At 41.5% G+C, this 21,153-nt stretch overlaps 1 protein-coding gene across 5 annotated transcripts in view; it reads right to left on the reverse strand.

Annotated features, from left to right (window-relative positions):
• Positions 1–20,071, reverse strand: part of LOC121875768 — a 37,044-nt gene extending 16,973 nt beyond the window's left edge. For 2 of the 5 annotated variants that reach the window (XM_042380474.1, XM_042380456.1), the window contains exon 1: positions 19,995–20,070. The gene's annotated coding sequence lies outside the window, so the exon portion shown is untranslated. Of the gene's footprint in view, positions 1–1,829; positions 1,885–19,994 lie in introns of those variants that run through there. The other 3 variants (XM_042380481.1, XM_042380491.1, XM_042380465.1) reach the window with 3 other exon arrangements.
• Between the last annotated feature and the right edge of the window lie 1,082 nt (positions 20,072–21,153).

The raw sequence follows: 21,153 nt of genomic DNA on the forward strand, positions 1-21,153 counted from the left end.
GTGATAACATTGATGTTGTTTATATAACATTAACCCATCATTACTCTATTACTGTAACGGAATTTCTATCAACTCAACTATCTATCTATCTGTTTATCCTCAATCTATTTATCTCTCTGTCTAACTATTTATATAATCGTATATACTAGTTATATCTATCTATCTATCTATCTTTGTCTGTTAATGCCTCACCGCGAGAGAACATTAACGTTGTTTTCTCACTCATATCATCAAGTCTTCTGTAATAAACCTGGTGACTGTCCACTAAGCTCCTTTTTTCCCCCATCGATAACTTGTTTCCTTTTTATTTTGTCATGTGTCTTTCAATTGCCATCTATGTTTTCTTCTTCCTTTCGACCTTGTAAACAATCACTAGCTCGGTATTATTCTCTCGACAGGTTCTCACCCCTTGATAAATAAAAATACGTCTCGACTCCCTTCCTTATTACGACAGTCAAACTAATGTGTAAAAATCCTTCAGAGTTCATTTCTTATATATGTTTAGCCTTGAATATTTTAACGTGTGATGAAGGTCGTTTGAAGAATGATGGTGGGGAGATAATTTAATTGTATTTATATATGTCTAGGGTTACTTTCTTCTTCACCTTCATAAAGTTTGTAGAAGGTCGATTACAGAGACGTCTAGGGAAGGTGAGTGAGAGGGAGACGATAAAAGGCTAAGAGGGATGTATAAGTCATTCTACACTATTATGACCTAGCCAACATTCACGAAATAATCATATACTCGTAATCTTATTCCATCGGGAAAGTTAGTAATTTCTTTTACAATATAAATATAATCCGTCTGTCTTTCAATACCGTGCATTACAATATATATATATATATATATATATATATATATATATATATATATATATATATATATATATATATATATATATATATATATATATATATATATATATATATATATATATATATATATATATATATATATATATATATATATATATATATATATATATATATATATATACACATTATATATATATATATACATATATATATATATATATATATATATATATATATATATATATATATATATATATATACTCCATCAGCCGGGGCGAATATGTAATAATAATAATTCATAGTATATAAATTTTGTAATAAAAAATAAAATAAAATATTAATGGTAATGATAATAATAACAACACTGTGATAATAATAATAATAATAATAATAATAATAATAATAATAATAATAATAATAATAATAATAATAATAAATACAAAGAAATACAAGAATGAAAAAAATCAACAGTGAGAAACGCTATATGTATGTTGTGTTATGTATGAGAAACAATTGAGACCCTGCAATTGTGTGTAAATGAGGAAGAAAGCCAGATCATCAACCTGGGACTTGGTCACATATGGCAGCAGGGTCTACCATTAGACAACACATTATGCTTCCAATATCTTCCCAGGTGGTAGTACCTCCCTGTCTGGTAACTGCCTACTACTTACTTCCAGTTTTGTTTGGCAGTATTTCACAATAACAAATACTGTTATAATCTTATTTCTTGTTTAGGAAAGATTACCACGGCACAAAACGGGCTATTTAATCAATATACTGCACAGTTGTTTATAAATTGCTTTTCGATCTTACAGCTCTGGAGGCAAATCCTTCAATATATAGTCAGTTTAAAGTACTCATGTTGTGCTTGTCAGTGCAAGAGAAAGACGACTAATAAACGACAACGATTCTATTATCCCCGATGATTCGAAAATAAGACAACGCAAAAATATCACCAAATAAATAAGGGACCAGCAATGTCCCCTGCAGTACACCAGTGCAGAGCGTACCTGTGTCCAGACGGCGACTCACTGCAACACAACCCGCTGCTCAACTGCCTCCTCCTGGCTGTTGCACGCTGCTTTTATACTTGCCGTGACGCAGCAAATTTATTAGAGAAAATGAAAACACGTATACCAAGTCATCCAACCGTTTGTTGATGATAAAAAAATAAAAACAATAAATGAAAATAAGCTTTTTAATTTGCGCTTACGGAATAATGACTCGTATTTGTCATGTTGTTGTTCTGATATTTACGGAATTTTTAGATAATTTATTCGACTCTGTGGGGTCGTGGGGTGTCACTTCGTCGCTCCACTGAAGAACACAACCACGACACATTTCCTGGAAAGTGTTCAATCATCCGGTATTGAAATTTACTTTTGTGATGCTTATTTTCACCCCTCTGAAAATTATGCCTAATATACCTTTATTGTAAGGTTCCAGAGGTCTAACCTAATCTACAGGTACCCGTAATTATCTTGAGTAATATTATCCATAACTTGTATAGATACTTTTGATAAATGTTGAGTTTGCCCTATAGCTTTATATACCCCAGGAACGTTCACTTCATCATACCCTGGGAACGATTGTCCTATCATCCTCTGAGAACCTTCCCCTCGTGTATTTACTTTGGATGATTAGTTCAGTTGTTATATTGAACATTTACCACTTGAATCTTTTGACTTAGAGTCGCGTCTTGTATGTTAATGACCCATCGCCTAACGCTTGAAATTTGCCTCTGACAGACACTGGTGTAATACAGAGAGAAATGATTAATACCAGGATATGTATAGTGATGACTGAATAAATATTTTGTGTCTGTCTGTCTGTCTGTCTGTCTGTACTGTATCTATAGGTACAGTGCAATCTAAATACATTAATATACAGACCAAGCTGTAACCACATAAGGTTTTCTGTCTATTAATGACCACCAGAGAACACCCCAGCCAGCCATAGTACCCAGATCACCAGCCCTGAGAAGACAATAACACTTCCTCCTCCCTCGCTGTAGCAGATTGAAGACAGCAAATTAAACCTTCATAAATAATAATCCTCTTGATCTACATAAAGACTTTGTTAGGAGTCGTGGAGGAAAGGTAAAGAAATGGTAATAAATCGACGAATGGGAGGTGTAGAAACGAGAGAGAGAGAGAGAGAGAGAGAGAGAGAGAGAGAGAGAGAGAGAGAGAGAGAGGGGGGGGGGAGTAGACAAGTGGCAGAGAGAAAAACTTAAAAAGAGAAAAGAGAGAGAGAGAGAAAAAGAGACAGGAAAATTAACGATAAAATAATGACAGGGAAATAAGAACATAAGAATGGAGGAAACTGCAACGGGCCTATCGACCCATACTGGGCAGTCCCGTTTATACCCAACCCCTATTGCTCATAGAAGCATCCAACCTATGTTTGAAGCTATCCAGCGTATTTGAGTTAATGATGATATTTGGTAACTTGTTCCATTCATCCACTACTCTGTTTCCAAACCAGTGTTTACCTATTTCACGCCGAAATCTAAATTTGTCTAATTTAAAACCATTGTTACGAGTTCGCTCCTGGTTGGATAGTTTGAGTACCTTTATAATGTCCCCTTTGTTTAACCCGGACTTCCATTTATGCACCTCTATCATGTCGCCCCTCACTCTACGTCTCTCGAGCAGAGAGAGACAGAGAGAGACAGCGAGACTTCTTGATATATACCCTCGCACATAATAACTATATATGGAAACAAATGTAGAATCACCTGTGTGTGTGTGTGTGTGTGTGTGTGTGTGTGTGTGTGTGTGTGTGTGTGTGTGTGTGTGTGTGTGTGTGTGTGTGTGTGCGTGCGTGTGTGTGCGTGCGAGTGTCTTGTTGCTAGCTGGTATGTATGTGTATATAACTTTCTCCTGCCTGGCGTAGGTAAGTGTGGCCTTGGCAGAAATGAGGTGCTGGGCAGAGGAGGGAGTGTGTGAGAGTCATCTGCCACTTGTCAATTCTTACGTAATATTATGTCGTCATCAGATTATGCTTATTTATTCTATCTCTTTTTATACATTTAAATAACTATGTGCATAAGTGTTTGTGTGTGTGTGTGTCTGTGTGTGTGTGTGTGTGTGTGTGTGTGTCTGTTTGTGTGCTTATATACTTCTACTGGTCGTTTTCTACACATCTACATACACCAGGGAAGGTCTTTACACGTATTACCCCTCCTCTCGCCAATGCTGCATCATCCTCTTCTTCAGAAACAAGTCCAACCCGTTTTGCCGGGGGTCGAGGCTAAGTCACAGTATGCAAATGAATAATATCACAATCTAAAGGGGTTGACATATAATCTGCCCTATACAGGTGAAAATCCCACATCACACACTGAAAGATTCGTCCTTCACACACCTTAATTAGCCCTATAGGTGATACTGTTATCTTCATCTTGCATATTAAAGTGTGTCGTTTAATGTTAGTGACGTCTACCTCATTTAACTGTTAATAATTAAATGCAGTATGGCCGGTATACTATTTATCTATGTGAAATAAAAGAATAATTATGTCTACGGTCTATTCATCAGCGACAATTGTTTTGTTTTCTTCTGTGTTAATATCTTAAAAAGAACGAGTCAGTAGAGCAGAATAAGAAAGAGGTAATAGCAGTAAAGCAGAGAGAGAGAGAAAGAAAGAGAGAGGGAAGGGGGACACACAACACAAGAGGGCCGCCCACCCACGACACAATAGCTGTCAGGTTCCTGCAAATGGTAATTGTACAAAAATTGTGATGATGAGGAGAAGGATGGGAGGGAGAGTCATGGGCGGAGAGAAACACAAGGAGAGAGAGACGAGTTGAGGGAAGAGAGAGAGAGGGAGAAGGACGGAGTGATGATGAAAGAGAACAGAAAAGGAGAGGCAGATAATGTCCATATTGTTCACATTATATCCACATAGCACCGAGAAAGAGGTTTATGTGTTGTGTGAATGATGAAGGGATCTGGCGTTCATTCTCACATCGATGTTCACACTGTAAGCTATTGAAAATCAAAAACAAAAAATATTATATTTGACTTGACATTACCAAAACAGTAAATCCTTATTGCAACACCAAGGCCGACTACAAATAATTATGGAGACGAGTTTGTGGCCGGGCACCTGAATTTAAGTGTGTGTGTGTGTGTGTGTGTGTGTGTGTGGCCTTCAGAGTCAGTTTTAGGGAATGATGTCGATATGATTGGTTTATAGGTGTGTGTAGGTGTGGATGTGTGTGTGTGTGGATGTGTGTGTGTGTGGATGTGTGTGTGTGTGTGTGTGTGTGTGTGCATGTGTGTGTGTGTGTGTGTCGAGCAGGATAAGAGCGATGTGATTGGTTGTTATATCAACACACAAGATCAGTGACACAAGAGGTCCACAATTTTCACCTCATCTAATTGAAACTATTAACGTCAAGTTCACACGATGAATAATACCCAACTGAACTTGAGACAGGTGCCAGATCACGCCAGGTGGTGACCTTTTGATAATTGGGGCATTGACCTTTAATCAGTTGGCCATAAACGTAGCAGGTCTAGGAGTGGTGTCGGTAACTTACGTAAACCAGATAAGTATAAGTGTATATTGTACCCTTTTTTGCCTTTTAAGTTACACAGCTGACACACATGTTTGGTTACACCGATAAATTTACATATAAGGAACTGATCGATGTCTGAGGCGAGTAAATCGAGACAGTCATTCAGATTTATCCTAAGACCGAATTCTGTGAGATTAAGCCAAATTTTCATATAAAACCAATAACGAAACGACCGTATTTGTAATCATTAAGCTAATCATTTTTTGTTTGTAAGTAACGTCAAAAGGAGAGGATCACCTAAAGAATCATCACACAGCACACAATCAATATAACCTAACCTAACCTGACCTAACCTGACCAAACCTAACCTAACCTGACCTGACTTAATCTAACCTAACCTAACCTAACCTAACCTAACCTGACCTGACCTGACCTGACCTGACCTGACCTGACCTGACCTGACCTAACCTAACCACACCTGAAGATGTTATAGATTCATTCTTTATAACATCTTGCTATAACGCGTCTTCAGGTCCACAGTTTAATCGTATCATTTGAAATTTGAATAGGCAGAACGACATTTGTGCAGGTTGAGTGTTGAATCTAGGTTAACATGAGCAAGTTTTCAGGACTGTTAGTGCTTTTGTATTGGAGTGTTGCTTCATATGTACAGTAGACAAGGACATAACAGGAAGGTGGGGTGGGTGGGTACTGGGTCTCCCTGGTGGGGGGGGGGGGCATTAGTTGTCGGTGGGCAGGGGATGAAGGTCAGTTGGGTGGAGCGGGTCAGGTCTACTAAGTCGAGGGTTTCAGGAGAGACGAAGGTCAGCGAGGCGAGGCGGAGCGGGTCAGGTCGACAGCTTATCTAGGATAAAAGTGAAAGTGTTTAACGTGACCTGGTGTGACGCTTCTTGGTTTAAACCCTCCTCGTGCCGCCCACCTCACTCTCACCGCCCACCACCTCACTCTCACCACACACCCCCTTACTTCACAACACACCCTTACTCTCACCACACACCCCCTTACTTCACAACACACCCTTACTCTCACCACACACCCCCTTACTTTCACCACCCATCACCTCACTCATGAAGAACAACTGATAAAAGCTAAGTCATTGTAGCTTTCCGAAATAAACCGTAAATGATAACTAATTACTAGATATGTTTTGGGGAGCAACAGTGATAATATCTATTCCAGCGTGTGTACTCTAGGCCATATTATGATGATTTTGGCAATTAAACATTTGTTATGGGTTTCTTAACACAAAAAACCCATCAAGAACAACTTGGGAATTATGTAGAAAGTAAATTGTAAATTATCTTTTGCCGAGAGACATTTTCGAAGAGATATCATCACAATGCCTTGAGAAATTAATTACTATTGTTAAAAATTTTCAATGTTTACCTGGCCACACCTGTCTACAGTGTCATGGTCACGTGCGAGGCTCGGCTGCGTGAATTACATAACAGCTGTGCGTAAGTAAGGATTTACTTCATCTCTGATACTCCTCTCTTTTACATAAGGACATAAGGGGGGACCGGTGGTAGAAGCGGTACCGTTCTTGCCTCGCAAGCGAGATGTCACTGGTTCGATTCCCGGGCCGGTGGAAGTTGTTTGGACTTACTTCCTAGCCCCCATTAGTCCCTGTTCACCTAGCAGTAAAGTAGGTACCTGGTGTAAGTCGAAAGTTGAGAATTCGTATTCAGGGAGTTTTTGGAGCTTCCAATAACTTGATGACATAAACCACTGACTCTTCAGGCTTCTACGCCCTTGACTCTTCAGGATTCTACGCCCTTAACTCATGAGACATAAAGGCAAGCATGAACTTAGCATGCTTCCCTGTTGGGCGCTGTAAACGCTTCTGCGCTTCACCTTACACAAGGATGTAGGGGGGGGGGTGCCCAATAAAAAATAAATAAAAAAAACATAAGAACATAAGAAAATAAGGAGTCTGCAATAGGCCGGTTGGCCTGTGCATGGCAGCTCCTGTCGAGAGTTACTACCACTCTCTATCATCCATGAATCTATCCAGCCTCCTTTTGAAACTTTCCAGCGTTCCAGCACTTACTACAAAGTTGCTAAGCTTGTTCCACTCGTCCACCACCCTATTTGTGCACCGGTTCCTTCCTATCTCCCTCCTAAACCTAAACTTATCCAACTTAAATCCGCTGCTACGAGTCCTATCCTGCTCGGATATTATAAGAACTTTATCTACATCCCCTTTATTGATTCCTTTCACCCACTTAAATACTTCTATCATATCTCCCCGCACTCTTCGTCTTTCTAGGGAATGCAAGTTCAGTTTCTTTAACCTATTCTGATATGGAAGGTTTCTAAGTCCTGGAATCATTTGCGTCATTCTTCGCTGCACCGACTCTAGTGAATTGGTATCCATTCTATAATAAGGGCACCAGAACTGAACCGCATAATCAAGGTGCGGCCTGACTAGTGCAAGATATAGTTGCAATAAGACCTCTGCACTCTTATTACTTACACTTCTAGATATAAAACCCAATACTCTGTTTGCCTTATTTCGAACATTAACGCACTGTTTTCTAGGCCGTAGGTCCGGGCTTACAAGTACCCCTAGGTCTCTTTCACAAGTCGACTTCTCTAGGTTGATGTTGTTAAGGCTGTATACATTGACAGTATTTGTTCTTCCAATATTAATTACGCTGCACTTGCTGGTGTTGAATTTCATTTGCCATTTTTCAGACCACCCCTGCAGTTTATTTAGGTTCCTCCTGTAGTGCATTTGCATCCTGCCCTGAATTAATCTGCCGCCCTATTTTGGTGCCATCCGCAAACTTGCTTATGTCAGGTTGACGTCACCAAATGCTGTCAGTTTATCAGTTGCGAATCAATATTGTGTAAGTGACTAAACCAAGGATACAGGGGAGAGTTTACACAGTCAACACTCCTCAAACTTTTTATGATTGTCTTCACCGGAGATTTTCACTAGTTATGCATAAATAAATCAGACAAAGGTCATTAGCCTCAATTAGTCTTTCTTCTATACACGAACTGTAAAATATGCAAATCAGATGAATTAACACCCGTACTTTACAGCCGTCACCAAATAACCATATATACACATAGCCACCACTGTATATATTGGACACTTTATAAGGGAAATCCGCCTCTTTAGATGGAAAGTTCGACTAAACAATGAGGTTGAAAAGTTTTGAAAGTTCCATGACAAATTAACAATTGAGTTAGCGTGCAGGTTGTGGGAGGAGACTACCGTTACTACCGTTACCACCACCACCACCATTAACAACACAGCCACTAACGCCAACACCATCACCAACATCATCAATACCATTACCAACACCACCACTGTCACCAACACCACTATCAGCACCACCACCAACATCACGACCACCAACACTCCACCACCACCAACACTCCACCATAACCATCACCAACACCACTGTCACCACTACCAACACAGTTACCACCACCAACACCATTGCCCCACCACTACTATCACCAGCAACTATATGCAATTTTTGCCCCTACTATAGCAAGTAGTTCACCACAACATCACCACAACTACCTCTATCACCACAAGCATCACTACCAGTCTAAAACCACCGTCATCAACATCGCCGTCAGTATCACCACGACCAACCAAAGCCACACTACCACCATCACAACCACCATCACAACCACCACCACAATCAACCATCTCAACCAACCCCCACCGCCAAGATCCTCAGTTCTCTCCATCTGGCTTAACTCAGTTCACCACATAACAAGAGCGTCTGGGTGGTTTTCGTCAGGTGTGTTTTGATAATTATATTACGCCGGTATCCCTTATCTGTAGTGTAAATAGCGAGCGAGAGAATGATCTACGGTGAAATTGTACATTAGCTGTCAAAACACACACACACACACACACACACAGCCTACGTACATACACATATACATTCATAAATGCACACTTACATACAAGCATAACAAACATGTATACAAAAACACACTTAAAACACTCACAAAATTGTCTGAATATTAGAATCTGAAGACACAAATATTCTATTCTTAACTACCATATAAACTAATTCACGCTCATATATATATATATATATATATATATATATATATATATATATATATATATATATATATATATATATATATATATATATATATATAACTTTACTATAGATATATTCTTAATATATCTAGATGTGTTATATTTACTCTATTATCTATTTAATTTTGACCTTTGAGTGTTTAGTCTTAAATGTGTGTATGAGTAAGTGTGTTTGTGATTATTTTATATATCTGTGTGTGTGTGTGTGTGTGTGTGTGTGTGAGAGAGAGAGAGAGAGAGAGAGAGAGAGAGAGACGCTCCTTAAAAGATAAGAAACCAATTCGCGACAGGATCTTTCCCTTCTATACCTTGTACACTAGTCACACACACGCCATATACCTAACCTACGTACCACACACCTAACTCCCTATTTCATATCCTACCTCCCTACCACACACCCTACTACCCTTGCCACGCACCTTTCCTCCTTACCACACACCCTACCTCCCTACCACACGAGCGCATTTCATTTGGACGAACAAAAACAACTTTCATTTAGGCGCGAAAAATCACTTCATTTGGGGGTCCGAAAATAACCTTTACTGATACAGTTACTGTCGCCCAAAATGAAAGATGGGAAACTGAATTTTTCACCCAAATGAAAAATGCCGGAAAAATCACTTGTCCGGCCTCCAGTCTGGGCACATCATGGATGCCGTGCACTGCTAGCCTGTACAGACTAGAAAAAATTGAACAACCATGACCTCTATTCTCTGTCACCAAAGAGGTCAAATACGGATCACCTCCTAGTGGTACTTCTCACACAGGAGGTCCAGCACGAGATAAATGGTAGTAAAAGGAGTGAATAATTCTTTGTGAAAATATATATTATAGATGAGTAGATATTCACAGTAGTTAAGCTGTAATAATAAGCACCTTGCAAAGTTTATATTACAGAGGCGTCGTAACTACACTGCGGGGTTGACCATCTTGGTCCTGATGGTTCCTAGTTCAATCCCACGTTACTCACTATCTTCATTTTTTTAAGTTGAAAATCCAAATGCCTTTGTATAATAAATCTCTGTTAACTTAACTAATCGAATATTTCATTTTTTAACTATAATTTACCCCAGTAAATTATATACCTGTGTTTTCCTTACCTTTGACACACAGCCGCCTACCAGGCTGCTGAGGGAAAAGTGCCACACCTCCTACTGTGTGTGTGTGTGTGTGTGTGTGAGCAACCATCACTGTCACCAGGTAGGTCCAGCACGAGTTACCAGGTACTACTCTTCTTATTATAATACCAGACAGAGCCAACCCTCCCGCCTCCATCTGACTTTACCTGATATATGTTGTCAAACTTTCTGTAGCCATTTGTAACCATTTACTCGTATACTGTTTTACTAGAAATAAAAAAAAAATGGCTTATTGATTTTTTCGCTCAATTGAAAAATGCTGCTACCACACACCCTACCACCCTAACCACATACCCTACCACCCTAATTACACACCCTAACACCCTCACCACACCCCCTACCACCATTGCCACACACCCTACCTCCCTACCACACACACTACCACCCTTACCACACACCCTACTTCCCCACCACATACCGTATTTCCCTACCACACACCCTACCTCTCTACCACACACACTACCACCCTTACCATACACCCTACCACCCTAACCATACACCCTACCACACATCCTACCACCCTTGCCACACACCCTACTTCCCTAACCACACACCCTACTTCCCTACCACATACCGTACTTCCCTACCACACACCCTACCTCCCTACCACACACACTACCACCCTTAGCACACACCCTACTTCCCTACCACACACTCTACCACCCTTACCACATACCCTACTTCCTACCACACACCCTATCACCCTTGTCAGACACCCTACCTCCCGCCAACTATCGCTCATTCAGGCCAAGTAAACACAGGGTGCCAGGGACTTGTCTTACTGTGATGTAGTTCCGGTTTATAATGGCCTTTTTCGTTGGTCCACTCGTCACCTGAACAACTGGTGGCGACTGTGGACATGGTGTTAGATCTGTTGATAGCGGTTAGTGTTATCAGTTAGCATAGGAAGTTATTCCTCTGGAAAAGAAACCAGGATGTAGACCTATAGGGGTGGGGGAAGTGCTGAGGCGGATCATCGGCAAATGCATAATGGAGGTGGTAAAGGATGATGTCAGGGCAGCAGCAGGGAACCTACAGGTGTGTGCTAGCCACCAGGCTGGCGGGGAGGCCGCCATTCACGCCATGAGATTGATATTTGAGCAGCGTGATTGTGAGACCGTTCTCCTGGTGGATGCTTCAAACGCATTCAACATACTTAACCGCAAGGCTGCACTGCACAACATCAAGATCAAGTGTCCAAGCTTTGCGATGTATGTTGAAAATTCGTATAGGAATCCATCAGACCTCTACATAGTAAACAACAAGGCTCTAAGAGGTGATACCATCTTACAGTCAACCGAGGGAACAACACAGGGGGACCCTGTTGCAATGGCAATGTATGCAATTGGCCTATCAGTGCTCCAACATGAAATAAAATTTGAAACAACTGGGGTCAAACAAGTGGCATATGCTGATGACCTTACAGAAGCAGGTAAAGTGGAGGGCATCAAAAAGTGGTGGGACTTGGTAACATCGCGAGGTCCACAAATAGGGTACCACCCAAACGCCAGCAAGTCCTTCCTCATCGTGAAGCCAGAACATTATGAACGGGCAATTGAGATTTTTGGCGGAAGTGAGGTCAAAATAACTAAGGACGGCCAAAGACATCTAGGCGCAGTAATTGGCACTACGGACTTCAAGACCGAGTACGTAGTGGGAAAGGTGAATGAGTGGGTTAGTGAAATCCAAGCTCTGTCTGAGATTGCTAACACAGAGCCACATGCGGCCTTTGCTGCATTCACCCATGGAGACAAGCATCGTTTGAACTACCTGATGCCTACGATCTCTGATATCGGACCCCTCCTCCACCCTCTGGAAGAGGTTATCAGTGTCAATTTCATTCCTAAATTAGTGAAACACCCTGACTTAACCCCAGCAGAAAGAGCACTTCTTGCACTTCCACCAAGACTGGGAGGGATGGGACTAACCAATCCAGAGGAGATTGCTGCCACCGAACATCAAAATTCACTTAAACTCACGGCAGCCCTCACGGACCACATAATAGCCCAGAATGCAACAGGGGAGTTGGATACCAGTGAAGTAAATAAGATTCGTAGGTCCATTACGACAGACCGATAGCACTGCCAAAATGATAAGTTGCAGCAACTGTTGCTGCAGGTACCAGAAAATTTGAAAAAAAAAAATAGCTATAGCGCAGGAGGTGGGCGCCTCGAACTGGTTACATGATTTACATGAAGAATTTACAGATGCCATTGCTCTAAGGTACGGTCGGCCAGTAGAAGGTTTGCCCTCCCAATGCGTGTGTGGCTCTTCCTATGATGGCAATCACGCCATGGTGTGCAAGAAAGGGGGCTTCATATGCATGAGGCATGACGAGGTAAGGGACCTCACCGCAAATATGTTGAAGGAAATCTGCCGTGATGTCATGGTAGAACCGACCCTCCTTCCATTGGATGGTGAGATCTTCCAACACAGGACTTCAAACACATCTAACGAAGCCCATGTGGACGTTAGTGCTCGAGGATTCTGGACGCGGGGACAGCAAGCATTCTTCGACATCAGGATTTTTGATCCCATGGCCGCATGTCACCCTAACCTAGCTCTCGATGCTGCACATAGGAGGAACGAGAACGAAAAGAGAAGGGCATATGGGGAGAGAATTCAAAACGTTGATCAAGGCAGCTTCACTCCTCTAGTGTTCACAACCTCTGGTGGGATGGGACCAAGTGCAAAATGTTTCTACGCCAGACTCGCGGAGGTGATCTCCGAACAGAAGCAGCAGCCCAGAAGTTACGTTACAGCCTGGATGAGATGTCGACTGTCTTTCTCTCTCCTTCGGTCGGCTTTGCTCTGCCTCAGGGGAACGAGAGCTTCTGCCCCAACTCCGACAACTGCTGCAGATATTGACTATGAGGCGACTGTCACTGAATGCCACATAGATCTGCGGCTCAACTAATTTAACACAGATAGGATAGCTACTTATGTATTAGGATATTTAATATTAAGGTAATTAAATGGTGGCGAAGGTGTGGCTTTTGGGGGAGGCTGGAGGCCACGTTTAAAAAAAAAAAAAAAAAAAAAGTAGCAGTAGTAGTAGTAGTAGTAAAATCTACAGTGCTATTAATAACAGAATTTAAATGAATGGCCACACTAAAAAAAATAATTACTCAATAAACAAGCACACTAGCTCTGAATCCTTAATATAGTGAACGTCGCCCTCCACCTTGGATACGTATTTACTGAAGCGTTGAGGTCTCTGGGTGGCGGAGGAGACCGAAGGAGGGGCGGAGGAGACCGAAGGAGGGAAGAAGGAAGAACCACACACACACACACACACACACACACACACTGCTCTTAAGATGGGTGTGTCTGTCATGCCTCCTTAAAGAACCGTATCACCTTCTGCTGTGTTTTATATACGTCATTAAATCGTTGTTTTTTTCAGATGTTTATGTTAGAAATGTTATTTTCAGTCAGTAATATACAGTTTTAGAGGAGGAGTATAAACAGCTGGTATACTTTGATGTTTAGAATATCATACACGGGTTTTTTTTGCTTGATGATATTAATGCGCAAGATGACTTCTAGGTGACATTTGACTAAGTGATTGGAGAAATTTGAAACAAAAATAATCGCCTATTTTATAACATTAGTGTCAGGACGTAGAAATTAATTTGTATTTATATTGTTGTGTTCAGTTGTCCCATAATAATGACCCGTAACACCAACAGTAAGGTACACCCAGTTTAATGACACCTAATTACAGTCGTTTACCATTCTCCTACTTCACGTAACAATGATTAGGAATTTAGGAGTAACAGTTATTGATTGTCCTCAAACGAAGAATTTCTTTGTGTCGTGGGAAAATAATTTACCTAATTATAATGGCCTTATACCAAGTGGTATATGGATATAAAAGTTCTTTCTTACAGTTGATACTAACAGTAAATAAGTGTGTAAGTGAACATTATACACTATACACTTACTCTATCATGACCTCTAATAACACCAACACAGATACATCAGTCCACCAGAGCAATTACTTCACAGGGTCAATAAGGCGCAGAAGGGAGCACCCGTCAGTCTGTCAATGGTGGTCCCGGGACGGTCGTCACTATCAAGGACATCAATAACACATGACTCATGTCTTGACCGGCCTGTTTCCCTCCTTGGCGTGAACCGGACAGACTGGCGCTTAGTGATGAATCAAGTGATGTGATACTAGAGCAGCTAGACGGACGGGTGTAGACGAGTGTTGTGATATAACTAGATTCTCTTACCATCCGTGCTGGATGTTACACAACACGAGAACAACAATGGACGGCCAGGATGTGACGTTCTCCCGGTGCGGTGATTGACACACGAGGAGGAGACAAATTATCCGAATTAAAACGAAACAAGGTAAATGCACAACTGAATGCCTCCCCACTCTCACCAATGGCGTGCTCAGTATAGAGACACCACAATGAACTAGCACAAATCCTGGCTACAAGAGAACGACCTCACTAACAATATGTAAACGATGACGTGATTAGTCCCGGACGGAAGTGTGAGCAACAGAGATAAACATTCACACACTCACCTGCAAGTCACCTGTGTCTGAACGTTCATTCAGTGAAAATTACAATACGTCTTTCACCACCACTGTCGACCACCCACAATCCCACCAGTTTCAGGAATAATGGGGAAACTACGAAGACTTTTACTGCCCAGTCACATGCTTTCAGACCAGACGAGCGAAAAAGTGAGGACATTTTTCATCGGTAGAAAAAATCAAATAAATGCATCTACAGACTGACACAACAACAACCATCAAAATTTCTTGGTTTTTGGTTTTATTTTACTTCGGAAGAGGAACGGGAGAGGTGAGGATATAAAATGAACAAGTTTAGTGTTTTCGTTAACATCCTGTGTGTGTGAGTCATGACCACTTCGTACGTCCACCACAACAGCAATGATAACACATCCACCCACCCACACTAGCTCTTCCATCCCACATTCCCTTTTCCATCCCACATTCCCCCATCCACTCACCCACACTCCCTCTTCCATCCTACATTTCCCAATCCACCCACTCACACTCCCTCATGCACCCACCCACACTACCCCTTTTATCCAACACTCCCTCATGCACCCACCCACACTACCCTATTCATTCCATACTCCTCTACCCACCCACCCACACTCCCCCATCCTACACCCGCCAACATTCACCAACTCACCCTCACTCTAGTGGTCCCGGTAACAGGTAAGGTGTAGCGAGTACCCCCCCCCTCCCCCCCCGTCAGAGGTGAGTACGGAGAAACGGTGCCAACTACGGTCAAGCTGCCCCGCGGCGTGGCTGGTTTATGATGGTTTATTTCCTCGTTTTATAGTGAGGTTACGTCGCAGTTGTAATTTACGGGTTTATGTTTGATTTACACTTAAGTTTAATTTCAGATTTAGGTTTGATTTTCACTCTCATGTTTAATTTATAGTTTTTGGTTTAATTTACAAATTCGTGTTTCGTCTGAAGATAATAATTGATGGTTTAGTTCGATATTACTAGGAGCACTTTATTTATTTTTTTATTATCATTTAAACCAAAATGAAATAAACATAAGATACATTAACTCTTCATACGCTACCTAAACCTAACCTAACCTAAAATATATTCCCCCTACAGAAAATATCGCTAACTTTAAGATAAGTCAAATTGTATAAATGAGAAAGGTGAGGATGAAGTAATTCGACGGAAAAAAATTATAACCGATCACAAACAAACCCAATTTTCTATGATGATGATGAAGGTAAACTTAGATAATTTTTTTACATTGATTCTGTAGTAAGAGTGAATGAGTGTCAGTATAGTATGAGGACATTATATATTAAGTGAAGGTAAAATGTGTCATAAGCCTGGATATTTCAATGTCCAGTAAGTAAAATAACCGAGAGGAAGGTGACATACAGAGAGAGTAGTTAAGGTGACCACTGAATGATGTGTTAAGGAAACGTGGCCTCCTTCCTCACCCACAAACTGTTCCCGAAGTGTTAATAATGGTGCTGTTGTCGCTGTCATTCTTCCACCATTACTTTTATTTACCGTAACCCACATATCTACAAGCGAGGCTCTCTCTCTCTCTCTCTCTCTCTCTCTCTCTCTCTCTCTCTCTCTCTCTCTCTCTCTCTTTCTTTCTCTGTACCTTAGAATGGAAGACACCAACCGGAAATACTCTATTTTTTATGCTTATGAAACTGTTATAATCCTTCCATTTTCTAAGGTTAGGTTAGGTTAGGTTAGGTTGTAAATACTTAATAACTCCATAAAAAACTATTTGCGAAATTTTGCTATGGAAATAAAAATACCGTTAAAAAGTGGAGTGTTTTAATGGTTAGGTGTGACGGCCGAGTCCCATTCACTAGCAAAGCGTCAGAAGGATCCCGTTCTTACTTCCGGAACAGAACTCATTGAAACACAGCGCAGAGTCAACAACCTCGACGAACTAACAAAAAAAAAAAGGAAAGAGTAACCAACTAACTAACCAGGTGGCTCAATAGTCATTAACAAATTAAGATCCCGAAGACGTATTAACTGGGTGGTGATGCCGAGACTGTTAACTTAACCTTGACACCATCACGTCACATCTGCGTCATTCATCCACCTATCACTTCAACTTTGAAATGACATCTGGAAGCCCTTTGAGTGAGCCACAAGTGTCCTGATGGTCAAGTGGGGAGTTATGTGTTTTGGTTGGGGTGGCTGTAACCCCCCCACCTCCCTCCCTCCCCGGGATATGGCAATGACTTTCTAAATATTCTCTAGTGATGTCACGCCGGTAAAAGATGAATGATTACAAATTATTAACAATCACACTTTGAGGAATATATAATCCCTCTCTTACCCATTATTCTGTAATCACACTTGATCTTATTGCTAAGTGACTGACTCTCCCAACATTGACAATTGATAGAAAATAAGTGTACACATAGGTATGCGCGCCATCTGTTACTAACCAAAGTGACTAATTTTTGTGGTTCAGACTCGAACCTAGAAGCTTCACTATCACTGACGGGGAACTTTACCCCCAAAAATCATCATAAAGCGATAGGTGGATATAACACGAATTTTTTCTCGTCAGTCCGCCCTGTACTTCTGCATCATTTTGTCTTCTCCAGGTTAAGGCAGGCTGCTACAGTGAATTCAAACAATTACTGAACTCTGACTTATTTCTACAGGAACAGATCATTGACCAACAATACACTTGTTAGTATCAAGGTCTAGAGTAGGAGAGCAATGTTCAGCGGTTCATTCCTTTTTTAACCCTTTCACAGCGGGAGGTTACCCAAAGCTGAATAAAATCGTCTACCGGTAGCCAGAATAAAATGGCAAGTGATGGTTTGTTTGCATTCTGCGAGCTGAGGAGCGGCGTGCGAACTGGCAGAGAGGATTATTTTTCTTAGTTTGGTCAATCATAACACAAACTCCTCACACTAGAGAGGCAAATAATACAATATATTACCTGGCACACACTTATGAGATGGAGCTGTATGTATGTAAACACAACCAGATACTTTAACAGACAGGTGTGGTGGATGGAGGTAGGTAGTGGGTGGGGCGAGGAAGGTGGGTGGGGATGGTAATAGTGGGTGGTGGTGATACAGGAGGTTGTGGGTATGTCCGGTAGGTGTATGTGGGGGGTAGTGGATGGGGTTGGTATTGGGTGTGGGTGGTGTTAGAGTTAGGTGGTGGTAGGTGGGGTGGTCAGGTGGGTCAGTGGTGGTGAGTGATTGAGGTGGGAGCAGTAGGTGAGAGGGAGGAAAGTGAAAGGCAGCCATATGACATTTGTTGTAAGTTGCGCAAATCACCGGTAAAAGGAACCCTACACTCTCATACAGGTTACTGACGTCTTAACTCTTTAATGTTTTTTCTTCCTTTATTTTACCTGCCTGACATTTCCTTTCTATCTAAACTAATCTAATCTAACCTAACCTAACCTAACGTAACCAAACCTAACCTTACCTAATCTAATCAACCTAACCTAACCCACATGCTCTCCTTCTAGCAGATCTGGAAAGACAATTTAATCTCCTTAACTTACTAAAACAATCTTCCTTACCACAACCATTAAGTAAGAATAACACCGTATTCAAGGATTACTACATACAGTACACACTCAAAAAAGTATCTTTACGGATGAGTTCGATAAATTTCAAAATGAACACTGCAACTCCTGTGGTCTCAGTAGGGTTGTCAAAATCCTTCTTCTATTGGGTCATATTGTCTAGCACAAAATTGTAGATATTTTTTTTATTGTGAGTACAAGTAAACACAGCAGCGAAAAGACTAATTCGACCATTATAGACAAAACAGTTTTCTTAAGAGTATGGACAAATGATGCTGAACACAATATGGTGAGGATCGGAGCGCAGTATGACGAGGGTCGTAACACAATATAGCGAGAGTCGAAACACTGTATAATGAAGTCGTAACAAAGCAAAGGGAGGTCGTAACAGTTTAGCAGGGTCGTGTGTGTGGGGGGTGTTACTTGTTGTTGTTGTAACAGTGTTGTGATATGATGATGAGGAAGGAGAGTGATGGTGATGTCAGCAGGTGGTGTGCTTATGCGGATATCATGTTAATGGTAGGAATGAACAAGCTATTTAGCATGATTGGCATAGTTAACCCTCATCCTTGGTCACGTGTTAGTTGTGCGGGTACCAGCTGAAGCTCCATAGTGTGCAGTGCTCCCTTACGCCTGAGGAGTCTTAACAACCTGTGCGTTAAGGTGATGGGAAGGAAGGAGACGAAGGGGAAGGGAGGCCTCTGCGCGCGCTGGACAGGGGACAGGGGGTGTAAATTTAGAAGTAGCAATAAGTTATATGCTGCCAGGTGCATAATATGAGGAGCGCCCGTGTATGTCAATTAATCTATGGGAGCATAATGTAAACGAAGAAGCATACAAAGCATCAACGTTGTGGGGTCAAGTAATGAATAAAATTATATCAAGTTGTTTTAAAATATTCTGGCCCCAGGCAACCGTGTGTACTTCATTTCTCACAGAGTAACTCAGAGTAATACGTAATTCGATACTCTCAGGGTTCACAGCTCGCGATGAAGGTGGATTGACAACGCTGAGTTACCAGTCAGAAATGTCCCCCAACTGTACCATAGTTTACTTTCTATCACAATTTTGTGAGTCAGGTAGACCACACTTCACCACCTCGCTTTAGTTTGTTTTTAACGCACATTAAGCTGTGTTTGGACAATCAGGTAATTGTGGAAATATCATTTAACTATGGGACATCCATTTCCAATTCAACACCAAACGCAAAACGTAAACAAACATATGAATCATACCACGGAAATATGTTTAACGATTAGTCATTGACTGGTGAGATTGACGACACAAAACACAGAGTCAATGATTCAAGTTACAAGGAATAGCAAAGCCAAGATTTTCCTCACCTGCTGCTGTGGCGCCTGACGGAGGGAGAATACCAGGCGTGAGCGTTGCTGCCTCGACACCGCCTACCTTAAGCGTTAGCCAGTAAGTCTTAGAGGAAAAATTGGTCGAAAGTTTCACTCAGTGGAACAGTAACTGGTTGTGTTGATGTTTCGCTTTTGTTCTTTGATAATTACGATATTTATTTTCCCATGTTCACGTAAAATTCATTCCCTACCATTATACATTATTTTTGAATTATGGTTATACAATTTAGTTTGGAATATTTACTAACTAAAGTATTTGGGAAGAGCAACTAAATACTGAAATTGTGAGTGTAGCCAGTAAGTATGGCAAGGGAGTTTCACCTGTAACGCACAGTGACCACCGACCACTGTGGCCACCCCTGACTGATTATGACCACATGACCACAGACCATTGTGGCCACCCCTGACAACCGACCATTGTGGCTACCCCTGATCCACCGACCACTGTGGCCGCCCCTGACCACCGACCACTGTGGCCACCCCTGACCGACCACTGTGGCCATCCCTGACCACCGATCACTGTGGCCACCCCTGACCACCGTGGCCACCCCTAACCACCGACCACTGTGGCCACCCCTGACCACCGACCACTGTGGCCACCCCTGACCACCGACCACTGTGGCCACCCCTGTTGTTGGTAGGCCACTCTTCTCAGCAACGTTATATCTGTACAAGGTTAAGACAGTGGGATAAGGCAGGTGTTTGAACCACGTATGTACTGTACACAGGAGACACCAGCAGGGAGAAGACTAAAGACTAAAGACTAAATACGAAAAATTATTGGTACAGAAAATAAAAGCTATCTAGCCCCCAATAATTTATTTCTCATGTGATGTGTGAAATACGAGATGTCTTATGTTGATGTTAAGTGAATGTTCCATGTGATGCGGATATGTTTCAGAAGACTGCTCCACTACCCGGTGATGAGAGAGTGAACACCGCCTGAAGTTAGGGAGTGAAAATATGCTGTCTTTCGGTATGAGTGAAATCCACTCTATGATAGATTACCAGATATCAACTAAAGTGAGAATTGTTCGTAATTAAACTGGAGTGAAGAAGCAGCCATGACCATTTTTTCTGCCGTAACCCAAACGTAAAAAAATAAAAATCCCTCACGTACCATAAACACTATCAG

This window comes from Homarus americanus, unplaced genomic scaffold, assembly GCF_018991925.1.
Source record: "Homarus americanus isolate GMGI-L3 unplaced genomic scaffold, GMGI_Hamer_2.0 scaffold21048, whole genome shotgun sequence".
In the NCBI taxonomy this organism is placed as follows: Eukaryota; Metazoa; Arthropoda; class Malacostraca; order Decapoda; family Nephropidae; genus Homarus; species Homarus americanus.